Source organism: Camelus dromedarius, chromosome 5, assembly GCF_036321535.1.
Source record: "Camelus dromedarius isolate mCamDro1 chromosome 5, mCamDro1.pat, whole genome shotgun sequence".
Classification (NCBI taxonomy): domain Eukaryota; kingdom Metazoa; phylum Chordata; class Mammalia; order Artiodactyla; family Camelidae; genus Camelus; species Camelus dromedarius.
Genome location: NC_087440.1, coordinates 35,514,105 through 35,537,522, shown reverse-complemented (window position 1 = coordinate 35,537,522; position 23,418 = coordinate 35,514,105). Strand labels below are relative to the sequence as shown.

At 33.7% G+C, this 23,418-nt stretch overlaps 1 long non-coding RNA gene across 1 annotated transcript in view; it reads left to right on the top strand.

The window, feature by feature from the left end:
• Positions 1-19,680: 19,680 nt before the first annotated feature.
• LOC135321395 (uncharacterized) overlaps positions 19,681-23,418 on the top strand; it is a 144,743-nt gene continuing 141,005 nt past the window's right edge. Inside the window, exon 1 of the long non-coding RNA XR_010381133.1 lies at positions 19,681-19,880. This is a non-coding gene — a long non-coding RNA (uncharacterized LOC135321395). The remainder of the gene's footprint in view (positions 19,881-23,418) is intronic.

Below are 23,418 nucleotides of genomic sequence, written 5' to 3'. Positions count from 1 at the left end.
GAAACATCTGTGCTTTATCATTGACTTTTTGATAATAGTTTTTAAGCCAATAAGATGTACTTGAGTTGCTATTTTCAATTAACATTATTTTTAGTTATAGAATGAATTGGAAAAGCAAATACTTTTGTGTTCCACTTTCAAATGTGATATATCAAAATAAGGGATGTTTTGACAGAAAAAAAGAAATCTTGTTCAGCCCTTGTCAGCATCAGTCAATTCTCTCATTTATAGGAGAACTTGAGGATTGTTTAGTGAAATGCTGACAAATGGACTTCAGAACATACCTAATTAGTTTTTTTTTTTTCTTTCCTGGACCTTGTAGAGGAGGGAAGGTAATTATAGAAACCTAAAGTTTAGTCTTCAAATTGAAGCCCAACTTAAATGTAGTTTAAAATCCTTATCCCTTTAAGCCCACTTCTCTTACTGCCTTTTGATTTCTGTGGTGGTTCATCCATATTAATGTACCTAATGACAGGCACCCTGAGAAGGTGAGAATGAATGCTTTTCCTCTGACATATCAGAAGAGGATGATGGTACAAAGCATGTCTTTCAGTGCGTATCTGCATGGACTCTGGGTCTGAGAGAATGATATGTACTTCTACTTTATGCCTGCAAGATTCAAAAGGCCTTTTCAAATATTCATGTCCTTTTTTTTTTTTTTTCTTTTTATTCTCTACTGGTATGTGTTATGTGATGAGAAGAATGTCAGAGTCTCTGGAATTTTATTTTTAAGTTTTAGTCTTGCCTGAGGGGGAAAATATATTGAAAATTTGCTGGTCAAGCTGTTCACACTTTCTCATAACATGTCTAATAATTGCAAAGCAGTTTGTTCAGATAATTTAGGCAGGCCTTGCATAGTTACCGGGATAGACTCCGAGGTGAGTCATTGGACAGCGTCTGGCATTCAGTTGATAACACCAGGGGATAACTTTCCCTTTGTGTTGCCTGCTTTAACCAAGGAGAAGTCAAAGGGGACACAGAGATGGGGACTTTTTTTTTTTTCCAGTTGAATTCTGATCACTCTTCCCTGATCTTGTTTCAGCTTGGGTTATAACTTCCTCCTGTGTGATGCCTCAGGTTAATAGGATCCGTAGGGCCACAGGCACTATTGCCATTTCATATGCGATAGCAGGCGAGGGGAGATGCTGATTAAAAACATGGTGCTGTAACCACCTCTACCCACCACCCCCAGCCTTGTAGTGAAGGGCGGTGTGTCTGTGGTTTCATTATTGTGCCTACTAGCTGTTGCTGTCGTGTGTTCTTTTTATTTTCCATGGGTTTGAAAACTTAACACTCACATTTCAGTACATCATTTAGTCCTTTTCTTCCATTATGTGTCTGGACCCGATTACTTTTTAGGATTTTACTTTTAATTTTTATCAGCTTCGAAGCCTTACCTTTCTCCGTTGTCAACCAGGAAAAAAAAAAAAGAATAAAATCACCAGTTAGTGAAAACGTCATTTGAAGGATGTTACCAGATTAACATTTACACTGTAATTATGAGTTAATAATTTTTTCCCTCCTCAGTAAAATTCATGTATTTAATTAGCTACAGGGAAAATAGAAGAGGAAAGAGAAGCAAACTCGGAGTGACCCATTTCTTCTACCCCCTCAACCCCTACCTCTTACATCATCAATCAGTTCTCTATATCTATGAGCTTTTATTTTTTTAAGATTTTTTTACTTAAAATACATTGAATAAAAATTTTAAAAAAGGAAAAATGAAACACTCTTAAAAGCAAAGAAATAAAATAAATCAGTTGAGATATATCTCTTGTGATCAGAAGGCACAATATTATTAAGATGTCAATTCTTCATAAATGGATTTAAAGATCCAGTGCAATACCAATAAAAATCTCAGCGAGTCATTTCGTAGATATTGACAGACTTGTTTTAAACGTTGAATAGTCTAGACAATACTAATGAAAAGCACGTCCCAATTTCAAGATTTATTACAAAGCTACAATAATCAAGAGAGCATGATATTTAAAAACAAATTGACACATAGATAAATGGAGCAGGATAGAGCGTCTACAAATAGACCTATGCAAATTCAGATAACTTGACCTTGGTCACAGGAATAAAGGCACATCAACACAGAAAAGGTAGTCTTTTAGTCTTTAGTCGTCATCAACAAGTAGTAAGTGTCCAAATGGACGATCATAAGGAAATAAGTGAAAAAAGACACAAACTTTGTACCTTGGACATAAATTCACTCAAAGCCATTCATTACCTTAAATCTAAAATGTAAAACTATAAAAATTATAATGGGGTACCTGGAAGAAAATTTACATGAGTTAGAGTTTGACGATTAGTTTTCATATACAACACAAAAAGTGCAATCCAGGAAAGAAAAAAAAATGATAATGTGGACTTCATTAAATTTAAAATTTCCACTCTGTGAAAGACAACATGCAAAGAATGGAAAGACAAGCCCCTGACTAGGAGGATATATTTTCAAGACACGTATCTGAAGGAAGATATTAAAGCAAAATATTCAAAGAACTAGTAAAACTCCAAAATAAGAAAAGAAACTTCCCAAATTAAAATAAATAGGGCAAAAAATATCACAGTGAAATGATTCATCATGCTATCATAAAACAGTCACGAAGCTGTGATTTCAAGGACTCATAGTCTTTAAAAACCACCCAGCACAAAAGGGAAGAGGGAATTAAAATTATAATTTTCCAAGTATTAAAAATATATGCTACATTCTGATTAAGTAAATAACTTGTCAACCCCCTCTTCATTATGGGAACAACCACATTGGGATATAACATGTGTTGGAAGAAGTGATTAAAAATTATCCAAACCAGTGCACTAAAATTTTAAACAAATTTTCACTATTGACACAGAAAGAACATTCACTGGGAACAGCAATAACAGCCACTTATGCAAAAATACCTTTGACATGCGATGAAAACATAACCTCTGGATACACATTCTCTCTTTTAGGTTTTCAGTGGGAATTGTGCCTAAGTGATTAGGGCAGGATTTGGTCCAATAAATAAACTGAAAATTTTGTAACAAGTGGTGGAGCAATACATATTAATTCTGAACAGATTGACACTGTAATTTGGGATAAAAACCATAATGATTACAGAACGCATCCAGTGTAAGTCAAGCCTGATGGACTGGAACAGATGTGTCCACCTGTTTAGAGCCCAGCTCTGCATCACTTGGGATGCATAATATGACTGAGGTCCATAACGTTAGCTGTTTAGAAAGGTGTACAGGTTAGGAAAAAGGAGAAATGTCAAATTCTGGATCATTCTTTTGTTCTCCTATGTAACTACTGAGGTTGAAAAGACAAGAGAGCACACTAAGGACTAAAATAAAAGAGAAAGTCCAGAGGAGACGTAAAACTTATTACATGCCTTTCATGGGAGAGAATTTGTAAAGCTTCATAAAGGGCATTTCAAGGACAGGAGAGGATGGAATAGATTCAAACAGTTTTCATTTTCCTAAAATTGATAACTTCTGTGTAAATTAACCCAGTCTGAGTTTACTTTTTAATGCTGAAGTGAGTGAAGAAAGATGGAAAGAGACTCCTACATTACAGTGTTCATGCCTGGCAGCACTCCATACATCTAACACCAAGTAAGATTAGGTTTTTGTGAATATTTATCATTGAAATCATAGGGAAAGGGTTTTTTGACAGAATATGCCCCAGGTCTAAATATTATACGGTATGTCATTAGGGGGTAATTTTATTTTTTTCTCAAGGTAAAAGGAAACATCTCTACTGTGATAATAAATATGTCTTTTTATTATAAGAAAGTTTTAATGTGTGATCATAAACATCATTCATTTTAAAGGCTGAACATTATAGATATTACTATTAAAATATCCTTCCTCTGTCTGCTCTTCAGTCTTTCTTATTTAAATTTATTAACAAAACTGAATACATTGTGGGTTATTCTCCTTTTTTTCCCTTTTCTCAGCCTCTGGGCATTTAATCAATCCTTAACCTGTAGAGTTTCTATCATTATAAGGATACAACAACATTTAAAAATTTAATATGTAGAAACCAGTCTTCTAGCTCATTTATAATCTTCAACTTTTTTGTGTTTGTAGGGGGTGTTTTGTATTAAGAAATGACTTCCAGTAACATTATTTTTCTTGGAATGAGGTATTCAAATTTTATGATATGAAAGATACAAGGCCTATCTTAGTAAACAGAAGATATGGTCTTGGCAAAAAGTTACCAACTGGGTAAAACCCAGCAGAAACACTCAAGAAGCTTTTTATTAATTTATTTATTCTTGCATATTACCGTTTTTCATTTTGAGGTTTTAATAATTAATTAATGATTGAAGTATAGTTGGTTTACAGTGTTTTAATTTCTGATATACAGTATAGTGATTCAGTTTTACATATATATATTCCTTTTCATAGTCTTAATCACTATAGGCTATTACTTAGTACAAGAAGCTTTTAAAATTTTATCTTCTCTTCTTGCCCCTTTCTGTATGTGGAAAAACTAGGGAAAGATCTTTTCAGTCTTTCTTCTTTACCATGCTCGGCAGAATCTTTAACAATCCAAAGATCTCACTGGCTAAATGCCACTATGGTCTTTTAAAGAAGGTAGTTTGACTTCTTGTATTCAAAGAAGTTTATAAAATTGAATTGCATATAAAAAGAAGAAATCACACCTTATATAAATGGATGAGATATGCAAGCCTTCCATTTTAAGGGACAAGAGAATGGCTGATTTCTGGGTAACTGAGTATTTGCTAGAGATTCCTCCTTTAAGCTCAAAAGCTAAAAAGGTTCAGAAAAATTATGTATTTTATACAATTCTGCACATAGTATGTTTTATTATCTTATAAAAAGTGTTACTCCCTTATTTTACAACATTGAAGACGTAATTATATAGAAATAAATGCTATTAATCATAATGATTACAGTGTAATGATTATGAACCTAATGATTATAATACTGTTAAATTACACATGTAATATTTTGTAGTAGAAGATGGCTAAGGGTTTTCGTGTCTAAATCAGTTTTCAATTCTCGTGGTGTATCAGCTGGGAAATTTTTAAATAATACTGATGTATCAGGCCCCAGCCCTCCCTCCTGAGATTGTGATATATTTGACCTGAGATGGAAGCCAGGAATAGAGTTTTTAAGATCTCTCTAGGTCATTTTATTGTTAAGTCAGTATTGAAAAACTTTAATCTTGATTTATCTGTTTTTAAATGAATGAGTTCTTGTGAGAAAAAAGTAAATAAAATAGTACCTTCACGTATACTTGTGTAACATTGTATAGCTGTCTAAAAGAGTTTAAAATCTAGTAGGGACACACTGACTAATTACAGATCAAGATAGAGGTTAATAAGGTTTGGAGAAGATCATTGAAGCAAATTTTGGGGGTGCCAAGAAATGCTTCTTACAGAGAGAGATTTCAAATCCTTAGAAATAAACAGAAGTAGACTTTTTTCAAGCTTTCTCTATGTTGTGGCATGTATCCATGCTTCATCCCTCTTTATGGCCAAATAATATTCCACAGTATGGATATACCACAAGAAGCCAGTAACTAAGGACTGCATGTTACATGATTCTGTATATATGAAATATCCAGAATAGGCAAATCTATAGAGTCAGAAAGTAGATTAGTCATTTCCTGTCATTTCCTAGGACTGGGTTAGGGGAAATATGAGGAGATTGGAAAGTGATAACTAAAAGGTACAGGGTTTCACTTTGTGGTGATGAAAATATTCTAAAAGTGACTGTGGGATGGTTGCACTTATCTGTAAATGTACTAAAATGCAGTGAATTATATAGTTTAAATGGGTGAGTTGTACAGAATGTGAAATATATATCAATGAAGTTGTTTTAAAAAATAAGAAGGCTTGCCAAGTCAAATGGGTAAGAGAGAGATATGGCAGACAGCATGGAGAGTTTGCTAAAGGGCAAATATTGGTGACAGCTAACATATAGGTTTCAGGGAAGGGTCGCAGAGGTGGTTAGAAATGAAGCTGGAGAGATAAGCTGGGTAAGATCATGAAGGATGCAGTAAACCTTTAAAAATTTACTTCTTTTTAATTATGGTGAAATGCACATAACATAAAGTTATCATCTTCACCATCTTAATTACATATTTCAGTAGTGTTAAATATAAATATATTCAAATTGTTGTGCAACCAATTTCCAGAACTTTTTCATCTTGCAAAACTGAAGCTCTGTATTCATAAAATAACAACTCCCCAGTTCCCACTCATTCCTAGTCCCTGGCAACCACCATTCTACTTTCTATTTTTATGAGTTTGACTAGTTAAATCTGGCTAAATAATGCAGGATTTGTTTTTTTGTGATGGCTTATTTCACTCAGTATTATGTCCTCAAGGCTCACTCATGTTCTAGCCTGTGTCAGAATTCTTTTCCTTTTTTAAGGCTGAATAACATTCCATAGTATGTATATACCACATTTTGTTTATCCATTCATTCATATTATGGATACTTGAGTTGCTTCCACCTCTTGACTAATGTGAAACGTGTGCTATGAACAGGGGTGTACAAATATCTTTTTGAGACCCTGCTTTCAATTCTTCTGGATATATAACCAGAAGTGGAATTAGTAAGCCTTTTTAAGGAGTTTAAAATGTAGAGAGTAATGAATAGCAAATTAAGAAATTTTAAAAGCAAGGAAACCACACAGTTGGAGAACGCTAGAGGAAGAACAATAGTGGGGATATTTTAATACTGTAGACATGCAAGTTAAAAATCTAAGAAACCTAGACAGTTACTGTGTGTGATAATGAAGAGAACCAGGAACAGAGACAGAGACAGAAAAGAGTCTTCTTGGGATCCAAATCAACTCTGGGGGTTGGAAAGGTAGTATGCATGTGCTACACAATGCCCATTCATGAGAAACCAGAAAGGGATTTGGGGTAGATTTAAAAGCATTATTGGAAAAACATAGGCAGAACACTCTTTGGAATAAATCACAGCAATATTTTTTGATCTATGTCCTAGAGTAATAGAAATAAAAGTAAGAATAAGCAAATGGGACCTAATTAAAGCTTTTGCATAGCAAAGGAAACCATAAACAAAATGAAAAGACAACCTACAAATTGGGAGAAAATATTTGCAAACTATGAGACTGAGAAGGGATTAATTTCCAAAATGTAGAAACAGCTCCTACAGCTTAATATAAACAAACAAACAACCCAATCAAAAAATGGGCAGAGGACCTAAACAAACATTTCTCCAAAGAAAACATACAGATGGCCAACAGGAACATGAAAAGATGCTCAATGTTGCTAATTATTAGCTATATTGGTGGTGTGACTGGTATCACCTCTCACCAGTCAAAATGGCCATCATTAAAATGTCCACAAATAGTAAATTCTGGAGAGAGTGTATAGAAAAAGGAACTCTCCTACACTAGTTAGTGGGAATGTAAATTGGTGCAACCACTATGGAGAAAGTATGGAAGTTCCTTAAAAAAACTAAAAATAGAGTTACCATATGATCCAGCAATCCCATTCCTGGACATATGTCCAGAGAAAGCTGTAAGTTGAAAAGATGCATGCACCCCCAATGTTCATAGAAGCATTATTTACAATAACCAAGACACAGAAGCAACCTAAATGTCCATGGACAGATGAATGGATAAAAAAGATGTTGTATATGTGTACAATGGGATATTACTCAACTGTGAAATGAATGAAATAATGCCATTTGCAGCAATATGGATGGACCTAGAGATTGTTATAGTAAGTGAAATAAGTCAGACAGAGAAGACAAATATTGTATATCTCTTTTATGTGAAATCTAAAAAAATGATACAAATAAACCTATTTAAAAACTAGAAATAGACTCACAGACATAGAAAAAAACTATGGTTACCAAGGGGAAAGGGGTGAAGGGAAGGATAAATTAGGGGTACATATAGTTTACATTTTTTTCTTCAAGTTCAAGCAGGAACTAGTTCCTTGGAGGTACCCTCTTTGATCACTCTTGAAAGAGCACAGCCTTGGGCATGCAGAGTCTTCCTGATTGCTAGAAATGACTGATACTATTTTTAAGCTTAGCTTACTAAAAAAAACTTTCCATGGTACAGAGTAGCTTATTGTGCAATGGGTGTTTGGTCAGAGGTTTTGCTTCAGCTCCTTGGGCCAATGAGGCTTCTATATGATATTGATGGATCTGTTTGCAACTTGGAGAAAGCTTTTATTGATTTTTTATTGATTTTTATTGAAATATAGTTGATTTACAGTATTGTGCTAGTTTCAGGTGTACAGCAACGTGATTCAGTTACTTTTTCAGATTGTTTTCCATCATAGGTTATTACAAGATGTTGTTCTATACAGTAGGTCTTTGTAGGTTATCTATTTTATATATAGTAGTATGCATCTGTTCATCCCAAACTCCTAATTTAGCAGAATATCACACAGGTTAACACACACAAAAAAAATCACAAAAGGTTAACAGTCAACCTCTCGTCAAAGCAGTGGAGGCCCAAAAGCAGTGAGATGACAGAAAGTGCAGAAGATGAAAAACTGTCAACTAAGAATCTTGTATCAGAAAAATTATCTTTCAAAATGAAGGTGAAATAAAGACACTCCAAGATTAAAAATAGTCAGATTTTATTGCTAGAAGAAATGCCTTATAGAATACAATAGGCTTATCAGGCTGAAATCAAGAGACAGGAGGCAGTAATTTCAGTAATTTGAATCCATAGGCAAAACATAATTATCTTGTTTAAAAGGTAATTGTGTTGGTAATTAAAAAGGCAGTATAATTGCATATTTATTCTCCATTCTTCCCTTGATTTAAAATATGAAGAGACTTAAAATAAGTAAAGAGACCAAGACAGTAATTTGAAGACTTCCCAGAAGAAAAGCCCAGGCTCAGATAGCTTCACTGGTGAATTCTACTAAACAATCAAAGAATTAATACCAATCGTTCACATACTCTTCCAAAATGTAAAAAAGAGGGAACATTTTCTAACTGGTCATATAATGCCACTTTTACCAGTATACCGAACTCAAGGACATTGGAAGATCGGGAGACCAGAGGCCAATACCCCTTATGAATATTAAGATGCATCCAAAACAACTCAGAAAATAATGTCAAACTGAACCCGGGATGCAAATAGTTATGCACTATGACCAAGTAAAATTTACCTTAGGAATGCAAGATTTATTTAATGTCGGAAAATCAACTAGTTTAATACAACTTTCTAGTTAAATAAAGGCTAAAACCCATATTATATTCTAAATGCAAGTTTGAACTGCTCAGGCCCACTTATAAACAGATTTTTTTCAATAAATATACACTACAGTATTATATGATCTGCAGACAGTTTAATCCATTGATGCAGAACTGTAGATATAGAAGGGCAACTGTAAAGTTATTGAAGATTTTTGATTGCACAAAGGGTTAGCACCTCTAACCCCTGAGTTGTTCAAGCATTAGCTATATATACAGAAAATATCTGGAAAAAATTCACAACATAATGTAAAACTGCTCAACAAACTAGGAATAGAACAGACTTTCCTCCACCATCCATAAAACAGACCATCTACAAAAAGTCCACAGCTAACATACTTAATGGTGGAAGGCCGAATGCTTTACTGGTAAGACTAGGAACAAGGCAGGAAGTGGGTGAGGTGGGGCATAGCTCAGTGCTAGAGCACATGCTTAGCATGCACCAGACCCTGGGTTCAATCCCCAGTACCCCCGTTAAAAAATAAATAAGTAAATAAGTAAACCTAATTACCCCCCCAAAAAAATTAAAAAAAAAAAAAAAAAAAAGACAAGACTTGCCACTTCTATTTAACATTATACTGAACATCCTAGCTAGGTACTTAGACAAGATTAAGAAATAGTATGTAGATTGTGAAGGAAGAAGTAAAAGTATCTTTGTTGCAGATGGCATGGTCTTATATATAGAATATCCTGAAGAATACACACACACACACACACACATTATTGGAACTAGTAAATTAAGTGATGCTGTAGTACATAGATAAATAAACAAAAATCAACTGTATTTTTATAAAAGAGCAATAAATGTTCTGAAAATAAAATTAAAGCAATTTATTTATAATAGCATCACAACTATAAAATAAGTATAAATTTAACAAAAGAAGTGCAAAATTTATATACTGAAAATTACAAAACATCATTAACAGAAATTAAAGATCTAAGTAAGTCATGACATCTCACGTTGATGGAGAATGAGAATAAAAAATGGTAGGATTGTTCTGGAAAAGTTTGGCATTGTCTTAAAAAGTTAAGCATATGCCTAACATATGTTCTTGGCATTTGATTTCCAGTCATTTATCCCAGAGGAATAAAAGCCTATGTCCATGAAAAAAACTTTATGTCAGTGCTCAAAATATTTTTACAGTAGCTTATTTTTGAAAATGGGAAAAGCTCAAATGTCCTTCAACAGATGAGTTGATAAACAAATTGTGATTTATCTAAACCATAATACTCAATAATAAAGAAAATATATTATTATATAAAACAACATAGATGAATCTCAGAATGATTTTGCTGTGTCATAAAAACCAGAAAAATAGCAATAATCAGGATATGCTTCTCTTATAGAAATAAGTTGAACTCAGGACTTTCTGCGTGTATGTAAATTATTAGTTGAGAATGATTAAACCACACTATAGTAAAAAATATTTGCTATTCCTTTACTTAAACTTTATTAACTTAATTTTGAACTTTCATTTAGCTTTTTTCAATGTCTACAAAAACCTTAAAGATAAGCTTTGAAAATACTGACATATTTTCCTTTCAAGGCAAACTTTTTATCAGGTATATAAAGTGTATTGGTTAGAAACCTTCTGTCCTCAGCAGTAAAAATGAAGTTGAATTCAATGAAGTTAAGAAAAAAAAATTAGATTTTGGAAGTTATAGGGCCAAAATTAAGAGAGATAAATAGGTGTGGAAAGAACAAAATATACCAGCAGATTCTCGTGAATAATTTAAGAGTAATAGAATTACCGCACTTGCTGCAGACTGTGCTCTTGGGGATGCTCGTTGCCGGCTCTTTGGCAACCTTGAAGTGCAGCACTGAGTGGACGAAGCGGCCCGCCAGCTGCTTCGGGCTTGGAAGATGGGATGCACTTGTGTGGAGAGGAAGGAAATTGTTTCAGGATGATTTTGAGATTGAAAAAAATAAAACAAGATGTGAGGCAACTTTGGAGCGAAACAGAAAGCAAAAGGATACTGTCCTCCATATCCCCTTGAAAAGTGTATGAGAACTTGAAATAGAGAATTGAGTTATTTTTAATTTCCTCTTTAGTATTAAAACTATGGTTCTTCAGTATAACACTGTCTCAATGGGATTCTTCGCCTTTGAAACACAAACAGAAAATGATCTGGATGACTATTTTCCCCAGTCTTTGCAAGAATAATACATAACAAATTCCATCCCAGATGCATGGGAGAAAGACGTTAATTCATATATAAAAATGGAGGCCTTAGTGCATTGACTGGGGTTTAAGTCGAGAGAGAGAGAGAGTTTGAGGTGCCTCTTCTTAACTTATACGTCTGCTGCTTTTCTTTTCTTACATCCTGTGTTCATCTTTGTTCCATGTGGCCTGGACTTAATATGACACGCTCATTTTCAGACTGCTTGTGCACCCTTAGAAGGGTTATACTCTGCAAAATAAGAGGTGCCAGCTTTCCTTATAACACAAGGAATGATATTCTTCTATTTTATAGTCCTACAGTTTTCTAATTTGAGTCTTTGACCCCAGTTCTGCAATCCTTTCACTAAAGAGAAGGACATATTTGTTTTCTATTTTTAATTTACTTTTCAGTAGATAATTTAGGGACACATAATAAAATTTTAAAGTTGTAAAAAAAAATGTGGAATTTATCTTCCTCACCCCTATTTCCTTACTACTCAGTAATCCTTCTTAGAAGTAATCAGCATTACTAACTTCTTATGTATTCTCTCAGATATTTTATGTATGTGGAGGTACATTTTTCTATGTATAATCATCTTCATATCTGTTTTCTTTAACAAATGTTAGGTATAGTATAAATAATACTTTGCATACTACTTTTCCCCCATAATGCAGAGCATTTTAACCTTTCTGCAACAAAATTAACTTCTTGAGTAAAATGTAAAGAAAAAGATGACAAGAAAACTTGATTTCTTTGACACTAAATATCTTCCCTGGTTGCCGCATGTTTTGGCTTAACCAACAAAGGAAATACATATATATGTAGGTAATATGACAACCAATTATATTAATTAAATGCATTGGCTAAAGAAGATAATTCATTATATAATTTGAGGTAAGTTCTTGAAAACATGTTTAAATTTGCTTTTTTTTTTTGTTTTGCCTTTGCATTTTGTCATGTAGACAAGACTTGAGTAGTGATAAACTTTTTTAAGGAAACATACATTTAGTAAGAGCAGTTCAAGTACACTTTATTTACACAGAATTTGTATGTCTAATAACTTGAGGGTTTTGTTTTGTTTTCTTTTGCCAATTAAGAATTTCAGCAGATTTTAGCATAAGTTTCTTTAGAAAGCTTTCTTGGTTTTAGCTGGTAATTTTGGTTTCTAAAAGTTCCTCATTTATGCCACAACAATATGAAAACATAAAACCACTCATTTTGCTAATTTGAACATAGCTCTGAATGGAAGACTATTCTTATCTTTCAGTATTAACTCTTACAATTCATAAAAGAAGGCTTTTATATTATTTGGGAAAAGAATTATGAGTTGTAAAAAATATAGTTATTCCTTTCTTGGCCTCTTGGAATCTGACACATTCATTTGTTTTAAAGGAATAACCTGGGAAAGATGGCTTTAAAGTACTGGCACTTGCAAAATATGGTATAGAATTAGCTTGAGATGTAGTAAATGACTTTGTTTTTTCCATAAAGCCAACATTATACCAAATAACAATAACTCTTAGGAACATTTCTAAGTCATTCCATTTTATTTTGGGTTTTATAATATTTACTTGTAAATTAAATTTTCCTTCTTAAATGAAATAGTTTTCTAAATGAGAAGGAAATACCTCCTGTGGTTGTTTCTAATTTCATTTTCTGCTAACATAGCTGTTGGCACTAGAAATGCAGAACAATTTTCAGAGAGTACTGTCAACCATGTTAATTTCTTGGCAAATATATGACAATTACTTTCCATGTAATTATAGTGTCATTCCATTGGATCCTATAGCTCAGTCAGGGAGGAGATTTACTGGGCCATCTTGTCCATCATTCCACTTGTAGTTGTTTCCTTATGTCAGTGTTCTGGACGCACCATACACTGTGACTCCACTTAATATTGCACTTAGGCCAAAACCATTAACATTCAGTAAAGGCAACTAATTTTCTTGTGCTATTAGATTATTCCTTTGGATTAAGACTAAGTTATATTTTTGGATTTACTTTTATTACTCAGTAACATTTCAAGGGCATGTAATAATGAATGTTGAGAACTATCTTCAAAGAATCAAGTAGAAGTTTTAAACCAAAGCATTAACATAAATAGAAAATAAAGATTTAAAGACAAAGGCATTAAAATGGTAATAATGTTAATTTTACAAAAGACTTCTATTTGACATTGAAAAGTCTTCTAAATTTGGAGTGCTTTTCTTAAAACTTTTCCACTTAAAATTTATGTCTCAAAACTCATCACTCAGTTTTTCAAAAGAAAATAAAAGGAAATTCATAGTTCTTCACAAACCAGGATGGATTTTATATAGGAGAGTAGAGAAGCAGAAAATATGTTGACATTTTCAGTTTAATGAAAGTGTATTTTTTTGGCTTAGTTTTGGATGTGCTAAATGTTGAAACCCCTGAATGGAAAAAAATTTTTGAAAAAGTGTCGTAAGTTTAAATAGAATTTAATGTAATTTTCAGATGTTTTTCCTTATAAATAGAGAAGTTACATTGATGTTAAAATTTTCTTAGTTCCTGAGAGTGGGTGCTTGGTCTGTATGACTGACTCACTCCATAGACATTTAGATTTACTTAAATGATTTAAGTATTATGGAAAACCTTTTAATTATGATGAAGGTAATCTGGAGATTTGATGGATTTACTGCATTGGGATGTATTGGCAAAATTTCTATAACATGAAGAAACATGAAGGAGAATAGGGAAGTATAAACTAACATGTGGATGTGTTTAGTTAGCATTTATTGAACTCTGATTAATTATGAAAATCTCCACTTAATTTTGCCAGAATGCATAGAACCTAAAGGAAAAAGTCTTCAATTTTTACAAATAATCACTACTTAGACTATATATTGCTCTGTTTTATTTTAAAATGTTGTTTGTTTATACTACTAAATGATGAACTGTCAGCAGCCCCTTTTCAGAGATTAAAAATGTAAAAAATCAGGAAATTACTTTACCAAGATATGTGTATTTAACCACATTCTAGTTAATTTGTAAATGTAAACAATTGATTTCCTCCTAAGGATTTGTTGAACACCGATTTGATTCCAGGCCTTGTACAAGTCTTGAGAGGGAGGCAGAGTACAAATGGGAATAGGAAGCAAAGAACACAGTGGTAGGGGTGATGGTGTGCTGATGGCACATTGTAGTGGCTCACAATAGCCCATTTGAGCACCTCTTCTGAAAGCCACGTGCAACAACATCCTGTTGGTATCAGAAAATTGGCAGCCCTGGAAGTAGGAGTATGGTGAAAGTAAGCCAATGCTGCAGAAAAGGATTTATTTTTCTCTTTTTCTTTTTATTACTTCTTCTCAGAGTTGACAGAAGCCAATTGTTGAGTGTTTTCTAGGACATCACTGGGTAATAGGTATATTCTCTGTTACCGGATATACCTAATCAGCCCTGTTTCATCCTATGTAAACTTAGACAGTTTATTTAACCTCACCTAGACCTTTTCCTCATCAGTAAAGTGCAATTCACATCATCACTAGCATCATGTGTTTGTTGTGAAAATTAAATGAGGTAATAACTGTAAAATGCTTAGCATGGCTTGGTTCATTTGTGTATATGTAGGCACAGACTACAGACGTGTCAAAACATCCAAATGCATGTTATAATACAACAGATGTTATAATACGGTACACTGAATCAGTAAGTGTTATTGAGGTATGTTCAATATCTTCAGTTATGTAGGAAGTATTAAGATAGAAAAGGGGGTGCACAATTCTGCCAAAGAAGCTGAGAAGGACACATAGAGGAGACAAGGTATGGATGGGATTGTGATAGATGTACCAGAGTTTATTAAGTAAAGAAAGTGGAAGATGTGTGGAGAAGCCCAGACAATGGGAACAGTGTATGAATGGCACAGATATTTAGTAAAATGGGTAGTACCTTCAGAATTACATGTGTGGTTTGATCCCAGATAAACTCTGGACAACATGAGTGAGTATTATTTTGAGAAAGACTATTGACAGTGACTGTTATCTCCAATATAATTTTGCATGGAACATGATGTCTTTTAGTTTTCTCTCTGCTCCATAATTCCTAGATTTGAGAGAGTGAAAAATTTCCCACTGGACACTAACCAGCATCATATGTACAATTGTAAATGGAAACAGAAAGCAAATTAGGTCTTCAAAATGATTTATAAACATTAACTAATTCACTATATTAAGTGTCAGGCTAAGTAGTTAACCACTCATATTAAGTTATATAATTGGAAACTTTGAAAAAATAGTAACACATAGTCATTTACATTAAAAAAGCCAGTACATTTCAAACTTGTATTTAGCAAACACAATGTATTCCTAAATTGAGCATATCATTAAATGGAGCTGAGGAAATGATGTTGTTTAAATATTATATACATTGTATTTTAATCTATTGTTTCTTTTCAACATTTAACAAATTTGAGGTTACTGTGCTATATTATCCTGGTCATAATAAAATCATAATGCATAATGCTGGCATCAGGCACTGTTTAGAATCCCTTCATATACTTTGCTGGGTTGTTTCAATCTCATATTCAATTCCATCAGTAAAAAATTAATAATTAAAGGAATTTTTATCTCTTAATTAAGAGAGTGGAAAATAAAAAATCATAAGCAATCAACCACATGTTTTTAATGCTTGAAGTCTTCCCATGGTATCTTTGGGATAATCTTTTTTCTTCAGACTATTTTCTCTCAAGAAAACAGTTCTTGTAATGAGAAATTTGTTCTTTAGTACTAAAATATTTAAAGTACTTAAAGTACTAGACTAATGCTTAAAGCACTATAATGCATTTAAAGACTATAGGCCATAGATATAAAGCCATCTGATTGTAATACAGTCTTTTGCATTTATTACAGATGCTATGGGTTAAATATATGTGGGTGATGTGTTTCAAGCTCCATTTTAGGAAAAATCTGGTGGTTTATTTTCACTGTGGAACTCCAGTCCCTGAACATCTGGCCGCGGTTGGTGTGCTAAATCCTTGTTTACTCTGAACACAGTTAGCTCCCCTGTCTCTTTTATCCTGGCTACTCTCAGCTAAAATGAGGTCTGTACCCAACTAGCCCATTGAGAAGGATGATTCAGTTACCTTTCCAGGGCGCAAGACTTATCGGGCATGTCTCACACCCACAGCATGCATACTTTGATACTCAATAAAAAATGCAATCTCTCTTCTGGTTGGCTTCCACCTCTTCATCACCCACTTTTGTGCTGCAGCAAGCTCTACTTGGAGGGTGAGGAATTGAAACCCTCCTTAACTCCTTTCTCCACTTGGAGCAGCCTCTTTTCTTTTTTCTGCAGGGTATTTTTCATAGGCTTATATCTTTCAATGAAGGAACACTTATCTAAGGGAAAAGAATCTGATCTAGCTCAAGGTCTGCAATCAGAATTAGTCTTTTATCAGATCAAGAGATTTGGATCACATATGGTCCATGAATTCAGACTCTAGAAGCAAAGAGATTTGCATTGATGTAAGCAAAGGAACCAATAAGTGAATGAGAGATCTACAGGAAAATAAATCACTTGAATTTCACATACCAGAATCCACATTGTGAAAACTTTCAAAGTAAAATCAAGGATATTCCAAAACTGAGCTAAGACAAGAAAAGTAATTTTTCAAAATCAAACACTGTGAGAGTTACAAAGAAAGTACTTCTACTTCTGACCCTTAGGAGCTGTCATTAGTATGAGAGGCTGTAAAAAAGGTCTGGGAGAAAGGTATTAAGGAAGCAGAGGTTGATAAGGTAGAAGTCTCTATAGCTGTTATAAAAGTAAATCTTCCTAAACCAGAGCCAACTGTAAAAGAGGAAGATTTACTGCTGGCTGTCTCTGTCTCTGCTGCTGTAATGGGCACCATTAGCTGTGTGTTGTGAAAGCAGCCACTCGGGAAGATGGGAGACATTACTTTTTAGATTGATTCTGGAATTCTCAGGGCTATTGTGCTACATTCTTGAGAAAAGTTTCACAGAAAGAGCAGACAGTTTTAGACTTGGCTTTCGTGACTTCATCATTGAGGCTGTAGAGTGTGGCGGGCTTTGATGTTAGATATACATAGGTTTGCAAGGCATTCTAATTATTGTGTGCTCATGAGGAGGTTGCATTTCATTAAACATTTTAATGTCATAACTGAGAAAATGATATGATGATGATGAAGCAAATACTTAGATCATTGTGAGGATTAGGATATATTCATAGAACTTCCTATTCTTAGTAAAGCACTTGACATGTATTTCACAGGAAATGTTACCTTAAAGTAGAGTCAGATCACAGACTCTCGGTGCTGGCCATACTAATTGACTTTCCAGCTATTGTCATATTGTAAAAAATGACCAAATTTTGCATCCATTTGAAAAATGTTTTAGTCTGTGGGATAGCAAACATACGAAAGGAAAAAGGACAATAACAAAAAGGTTCTTTAGCTCTTCATGTATTTAAAAATCATCCTAAAACACTCAATGCATTGAGCCTTCAACAGTTATTATTCAGTGATTAGGCACAAATAAACAAATAAACAGAAACTTAAATAGAAACAGAAACTTAGTTTTGGTTAGGAAAAAAGATTTGAAGAGGGAGAGAGAAGGTTAGAAACAAAAGGTTAGAAGGTTAGAAAAAAAGGGTTTTTTGACATCCTTCTTTGGCTTTTATGGTAATAATTTACATCAGGGTCACACAGGGTTCCCAGCTTTGGCTGAAATCGAAGTAATGGAGGAAGCTTTTATAGAAATGATCACTTTTTCATTCTGGAAGAGCCCAGGAGAATCTAGTGAGTCCTTTCTCTCTAGGAATCAGGTATGACGTCAAGGAGCTGGCCAATTAGATGGCAAGAAGATACAATATCACACAATATCATTTTTCAGAATCTTTCAGATCCTTAAAAGTGTCAAGCAGTGTGTGTGGACGTAAGAGGGTGGGGAGAGAGAGCGGGAGATGAGGGGTGCGTTCCCTTCTATCCGTGTCACCTTTGTTCTCATGATTATTGCTCATATACTCCGTAGACCAGTACACTGTATGTTTTTCATCTTGATTGTCTTACTTTGATGCTTTTCTTACAGTTATTTCCTCTTCTAGGACTGTGTGGGCAGATCTGTGCTCTAGTGGGTTGTTAGATTATAGTGATGTTAGGTGTCTAGGGTGGAGAAGATGGATCCTGTGCCAAAGAATACCTTTCAATCAGACCGCTAAAAACTTTCAGTGTCAGTGAGGCAAAGATATGACTGTCAGTTTATCATGTTATAATGATTCATCTCACAGCAATTAATATCACAGAGAAAACAAATACTAAGGCTGCCTCTTTGGCAGAAAATGACATGCTTCTCACCACTGTGTATGCTAGAAAAATAGCCTCTTAAATGATCAGTTCGGAGCTTTACAAAATTAATATAAAAATGTACCTTAAATATAAGGCAAGGCGTCTAGTGGTCATTATTCTTGTTCAATGGGGGAGTTTTCCTCATAGTAATCATTGTAATGGATACTTTCTATAGCTTTCTTCCACCTCTGAATGTTCTTCCTGTGTGTAGGAAATTCCCCACTATTAGAGTGCCTGCTTCTTTCTGTGAAAGCCAAAAGAATTTGTCAGCTTCCCCCATAGCTAGAGTATGGTCATATGACCTAGGTTCTACCAATCAGGAGCACTTGATTCAGAAACTGGTGACCCAAAGAGGCAGATTCTGCACAGAGTCCATTCTGGCGAGATTGGCAGATGACATATCCAATTTCCAGGGTCAATAAGTGATGGATATTCCAAGAAAGTGTCAGTGCCTGGAATTCGAGTTTGGCAGCAAGTATCAGGGACTGTATCTAATGGTGGCAATTGTTACTTGATCGATATTTTAAAATTCATTGAATTTTTATTAAATTTAGAGACTTTGATAAAAGTGAAAAATGTATACTTCATGTCTAGGTTATAAACTACAATGACTATGTGACCGTCCAGAAAGCCCATTCTCTGGCTATGCCAAACAGTGCTTTGAGTCCAAGAGCCCTCAGTCTTCCATAGAATTCTAAGTTAACAGGATATTTTCCCAACTAGCAATCTTTTTTTTTTTTTGGAGATCTTTACCTTTTAATTTAATTAATAGACTTTATTTTTAATGAGTTTTATATCACTGAAAAATTGAGCACATAGTAGAGTGTTCCCATATTACTCCCTCCCCCAATGCACATTTTCTCCAATTATTAAATATTTTACATTATTATGATTAGTATGGTACATTTGTATCTTGTAATAACCTTTAGAGAAAAAGAATATGAAAACAAATATATGCATGTATATACATGACTGAGACATTGTGCTGTATACCAGAAATTGACACGTTGTAACTGACTGTACTTCAATAAGAAAAAATTATAAACCATTGCTGATACATTATTATTAACTTAAGTCCATACTGTATTCGGATTTCCTTCATTTTCATCTAACCCCTCTTTTCTCCTCCAGGATACCACATTACATTGGATTGTCATGTCTCCTCTGGCTCTTCTTGGCTGTAAGTTTCTCAGACATTTCTGGTTTCTTTGTTTTTGATGACCTTGATAATTTGAATGAGAACTGGTCAGATATATTGTAAGATGTTGTTCTGCTGAAATTTTTCTGACATTTACACACTTAATTGCTCAGTTCTTGTATACATGTACAGCAGTATCAGAATTATTAACTTATACCCATGTGGGAAACAATTTAATTGATTCAAGTATAGGACTTATGTGCAGTTGCTTTTGCTTTTAGTCTTACAGACTCCACTCATATCTCAGGTTGATGAGGTCAGCAACTTTTTCCTCACACTCTTCACTATGGTTGTTTTATACATTTATAATAGTTAAGTTCTCTTATTACAGTCCACATTCTTTCTTGGGATTCCCCGACTATATACACGATTTACTTTTCAATTTGCATACACCAAGGTTCACTCTTCATGTTGTAAAACTTTATAGTTTTTGACAAATGCATAATGTCATATATGCAGCATTACAATATCATACACAATAGTTTCATTGCTGTAAGAAAATACCCTGTACTTCACCTATTCATCCCTCCCCATCCCCCAAATTCCTGAACCACTTAACTTTTTACTATCTCTATAGTTTTGCCAAAATACCATAAAATTGGAATCATAAAGCTTTTTTAAAAATTGAAGTATAGTCAGTTACAGTGTGTCAATTTCTGGTTTACAGTATAATGTCCCAGTCATGTATATATACACATGCACATACATGCCTTCGTTTTTAACACTGGCTTCTTTCACTTAGCAGTGTGGACAGCATTTATTTAAGGTTTCTCCATGTCTTTTATGTGGGTTGATAGTTCATTTATTTATATCAGTGAATAATTCAGTTGCATAGATGGACACAATTTATTGATACATTGACCTATTCCAGGACATCTTGGTTGTTTCCAGTTTTTGGTGATTATGCATGAAACTGCTATAGACATTTTCATTCAAGCTTTTATTTTTTGTGGACATAAACTTTCGACTCAATGAAATTAATTACCTAGGAGTGTGACTCATAAATTACATGGTAAGACTGTACTTAGCTTTAAGAGCAACTGCCAAATGGTCCTCTGCAGTGACTGCTATTCTGCATTTCCTCCGGTAATGAATGACAGCTCCCATTGCTCTCTGTCCTCTCCAGCATTTGTTATTGCCAGGTTTTTGGATTTTAGCCGTTTAGTAGGTATGGAGTGGTATCTCATTGTTTTAATTTGTGATTACCTAATGAAAAAAATGTTGAGCATTTTTTGTATGCTTATTTAATAGCTGCATATGTTCTTTGTTGATGTGTCTGTTCAGATTTTTTGTCCATTTTCTAATTGGGATGTCTGCTTTCTTATTGTATTAGAAGGTCTTTGTATGTTTTGGAGGCTAGTCCTTTATCAGATGTGTTTTGCAAGATTTTCTCCCAGCTTGTGATTTGTCTTTTCATTCTCTTAACAATGTCTTTCTTAGTATAGTTTCAATTTTACAATGTCCAACATACCATTTTTTTTTCATGGAATGCCCTTTTGGCTTTGTATTTTGAGTTATTGTCAAACACAAGGTCAGTAGATTTTCTCACATGTTATCTTCTAGAAGTTTTAATTTTTGCATTTTAAATTATTGTTTCTGCTCCATTTGAATTAATTTTTGTGGAAGGTGTACAGGCTGTGTGTGTGTGTGTGTGTGTGTATTTAGATTCTACATATACGAGAAATCATATGGTATTTGTCTTTCTCTGTCTGACTTATTTCACTTAGTATAATGTTCTTGAGGTTCATGCGTATTGTCACAAATGGCAAGGTTTCATTCTTTTTTATGGCTGAATATATACCACAATTTCTTTACCCACTTGCTGCTCATAAATATATATCACAATTTATTTATCCATTAATCCATCAATGAACATTTATGTTGTTTCCTTATCTTGGCTATTGTAAATAATACTAAAATGGACATGGGAGTGCATTTATCTTTTTGAGTTAGTGTTTTAGTACTTTTGGATAAATACTTAGAAGTGGAATCGCTGTATCATATGGTAGTCTGTTTCTGATTTTTTGAGGAACCTCCATACTGTTTTCCACAGTGGTTGAACCAATTTACACTCCCATCAAAAGTGCACAAAGATTTCCTTTCTCCACATGCTCACCAACACTTGTTATTTCTTGTCTTTTTGATGATAGCTTTTCCAACTGGTATGAATTGATATATTACTGCACTTTTGATTTGCATTTCCCTAATAATTAATGATGTGGAAAATCTTTTCACGTATCTGTTTGCCATCTGTATGTCTTCTTTGGAAAAATGTCTATTAGATCCTGTTCCCATTTTTTAATTGGATGTGTGTTATCTTTGCAATTGGGTTGTATGGCTTCTTTATATAATTTGGATATTAGCTTCTTAACAGATATATTATTTGCAAATATGTTCTCTCATTCAGTAGGTTGCCTTTTAATTTTGTTGATGGTTTCCTTTGCTGTACAGATGCTTTTCATGTTTTAATTTTCATAGAAACTTTATAAGCTTGCTGATATCCAGAAAATACCTTACAAAGAATTTTATTTGAAATTGCATTGAATCTAAAGATAAAGTTGGGAAGAATTGACGTCAGCAACATTGAGTCTTTTAACCTATGAACACAGAAGTTCTCTTCATTTATTTAGATCTTTGATTTTTTTCCTTCAGAGCCATATACAGATCTTGTGCATATTTTGTTAGATTTATACTTAAGTTTTCTCATTTTTTGATGCTAATGTAAGTGATACTCTTTTTTAATTTCAAATCCCAATTGTTCATTGCTGGCATACAGGAAAGCAGATGACTTTTCTGTATTAACTGCTTCTTGTGAACTTGCTATATTCATTTATTAGTTCTGGGAATTTTCTCTTTTTTTTGATTCTTTGAGATTTTCTATGTAGTTAATCATGTTATCTGTGAAAAAAAACAGTTTCATTTTTCTTCCCAATTCATTTATCTTTTCTTGTCTTCAATTATAGCATTATCTAGGATTTCTAATACAAAATTTAATAGGAGCTTTAGAGAGAACATGTGCTTTGTTCTTGATTTGGGGGGGGATAGTATCCAATTTCTCACAATTAAATATGATGTTAGCTGTAAGTTTTTGTAGATGTTCTTTATCAAGTTGAAGAATCTCCTCTTCCAAGTCTGCTGATGGTTTTTGTCATCCATGGATAATGGATTTTTGTCAAATTCTTTTGTATATTAATTAATATGGTAACATGATACTTATTCTTTAGCCTTCTGATGTGATGAATTACATTAAATGATTTTCAAATGCTGAATCAACCTTGCACACCTGGGAAAAAAAATCCCACCTACTGGTGTTTAATCATTTTAATACATTATTGGATTCAATTTGCTAGTATTTCCCTGAGGATTTTTGCATTTATGTTCATAAGAAATACTGATCTGTAGTTTTCCTTCCTTGTAATGTCTTTATCTGGATTAGGTATTAGGGTAATGCTGGCCTCAGGGTGAGTCAGGAAAATGTCCTTTTCTTTTTCCTAGAAGAGTGTAGAGGATTGATACTATT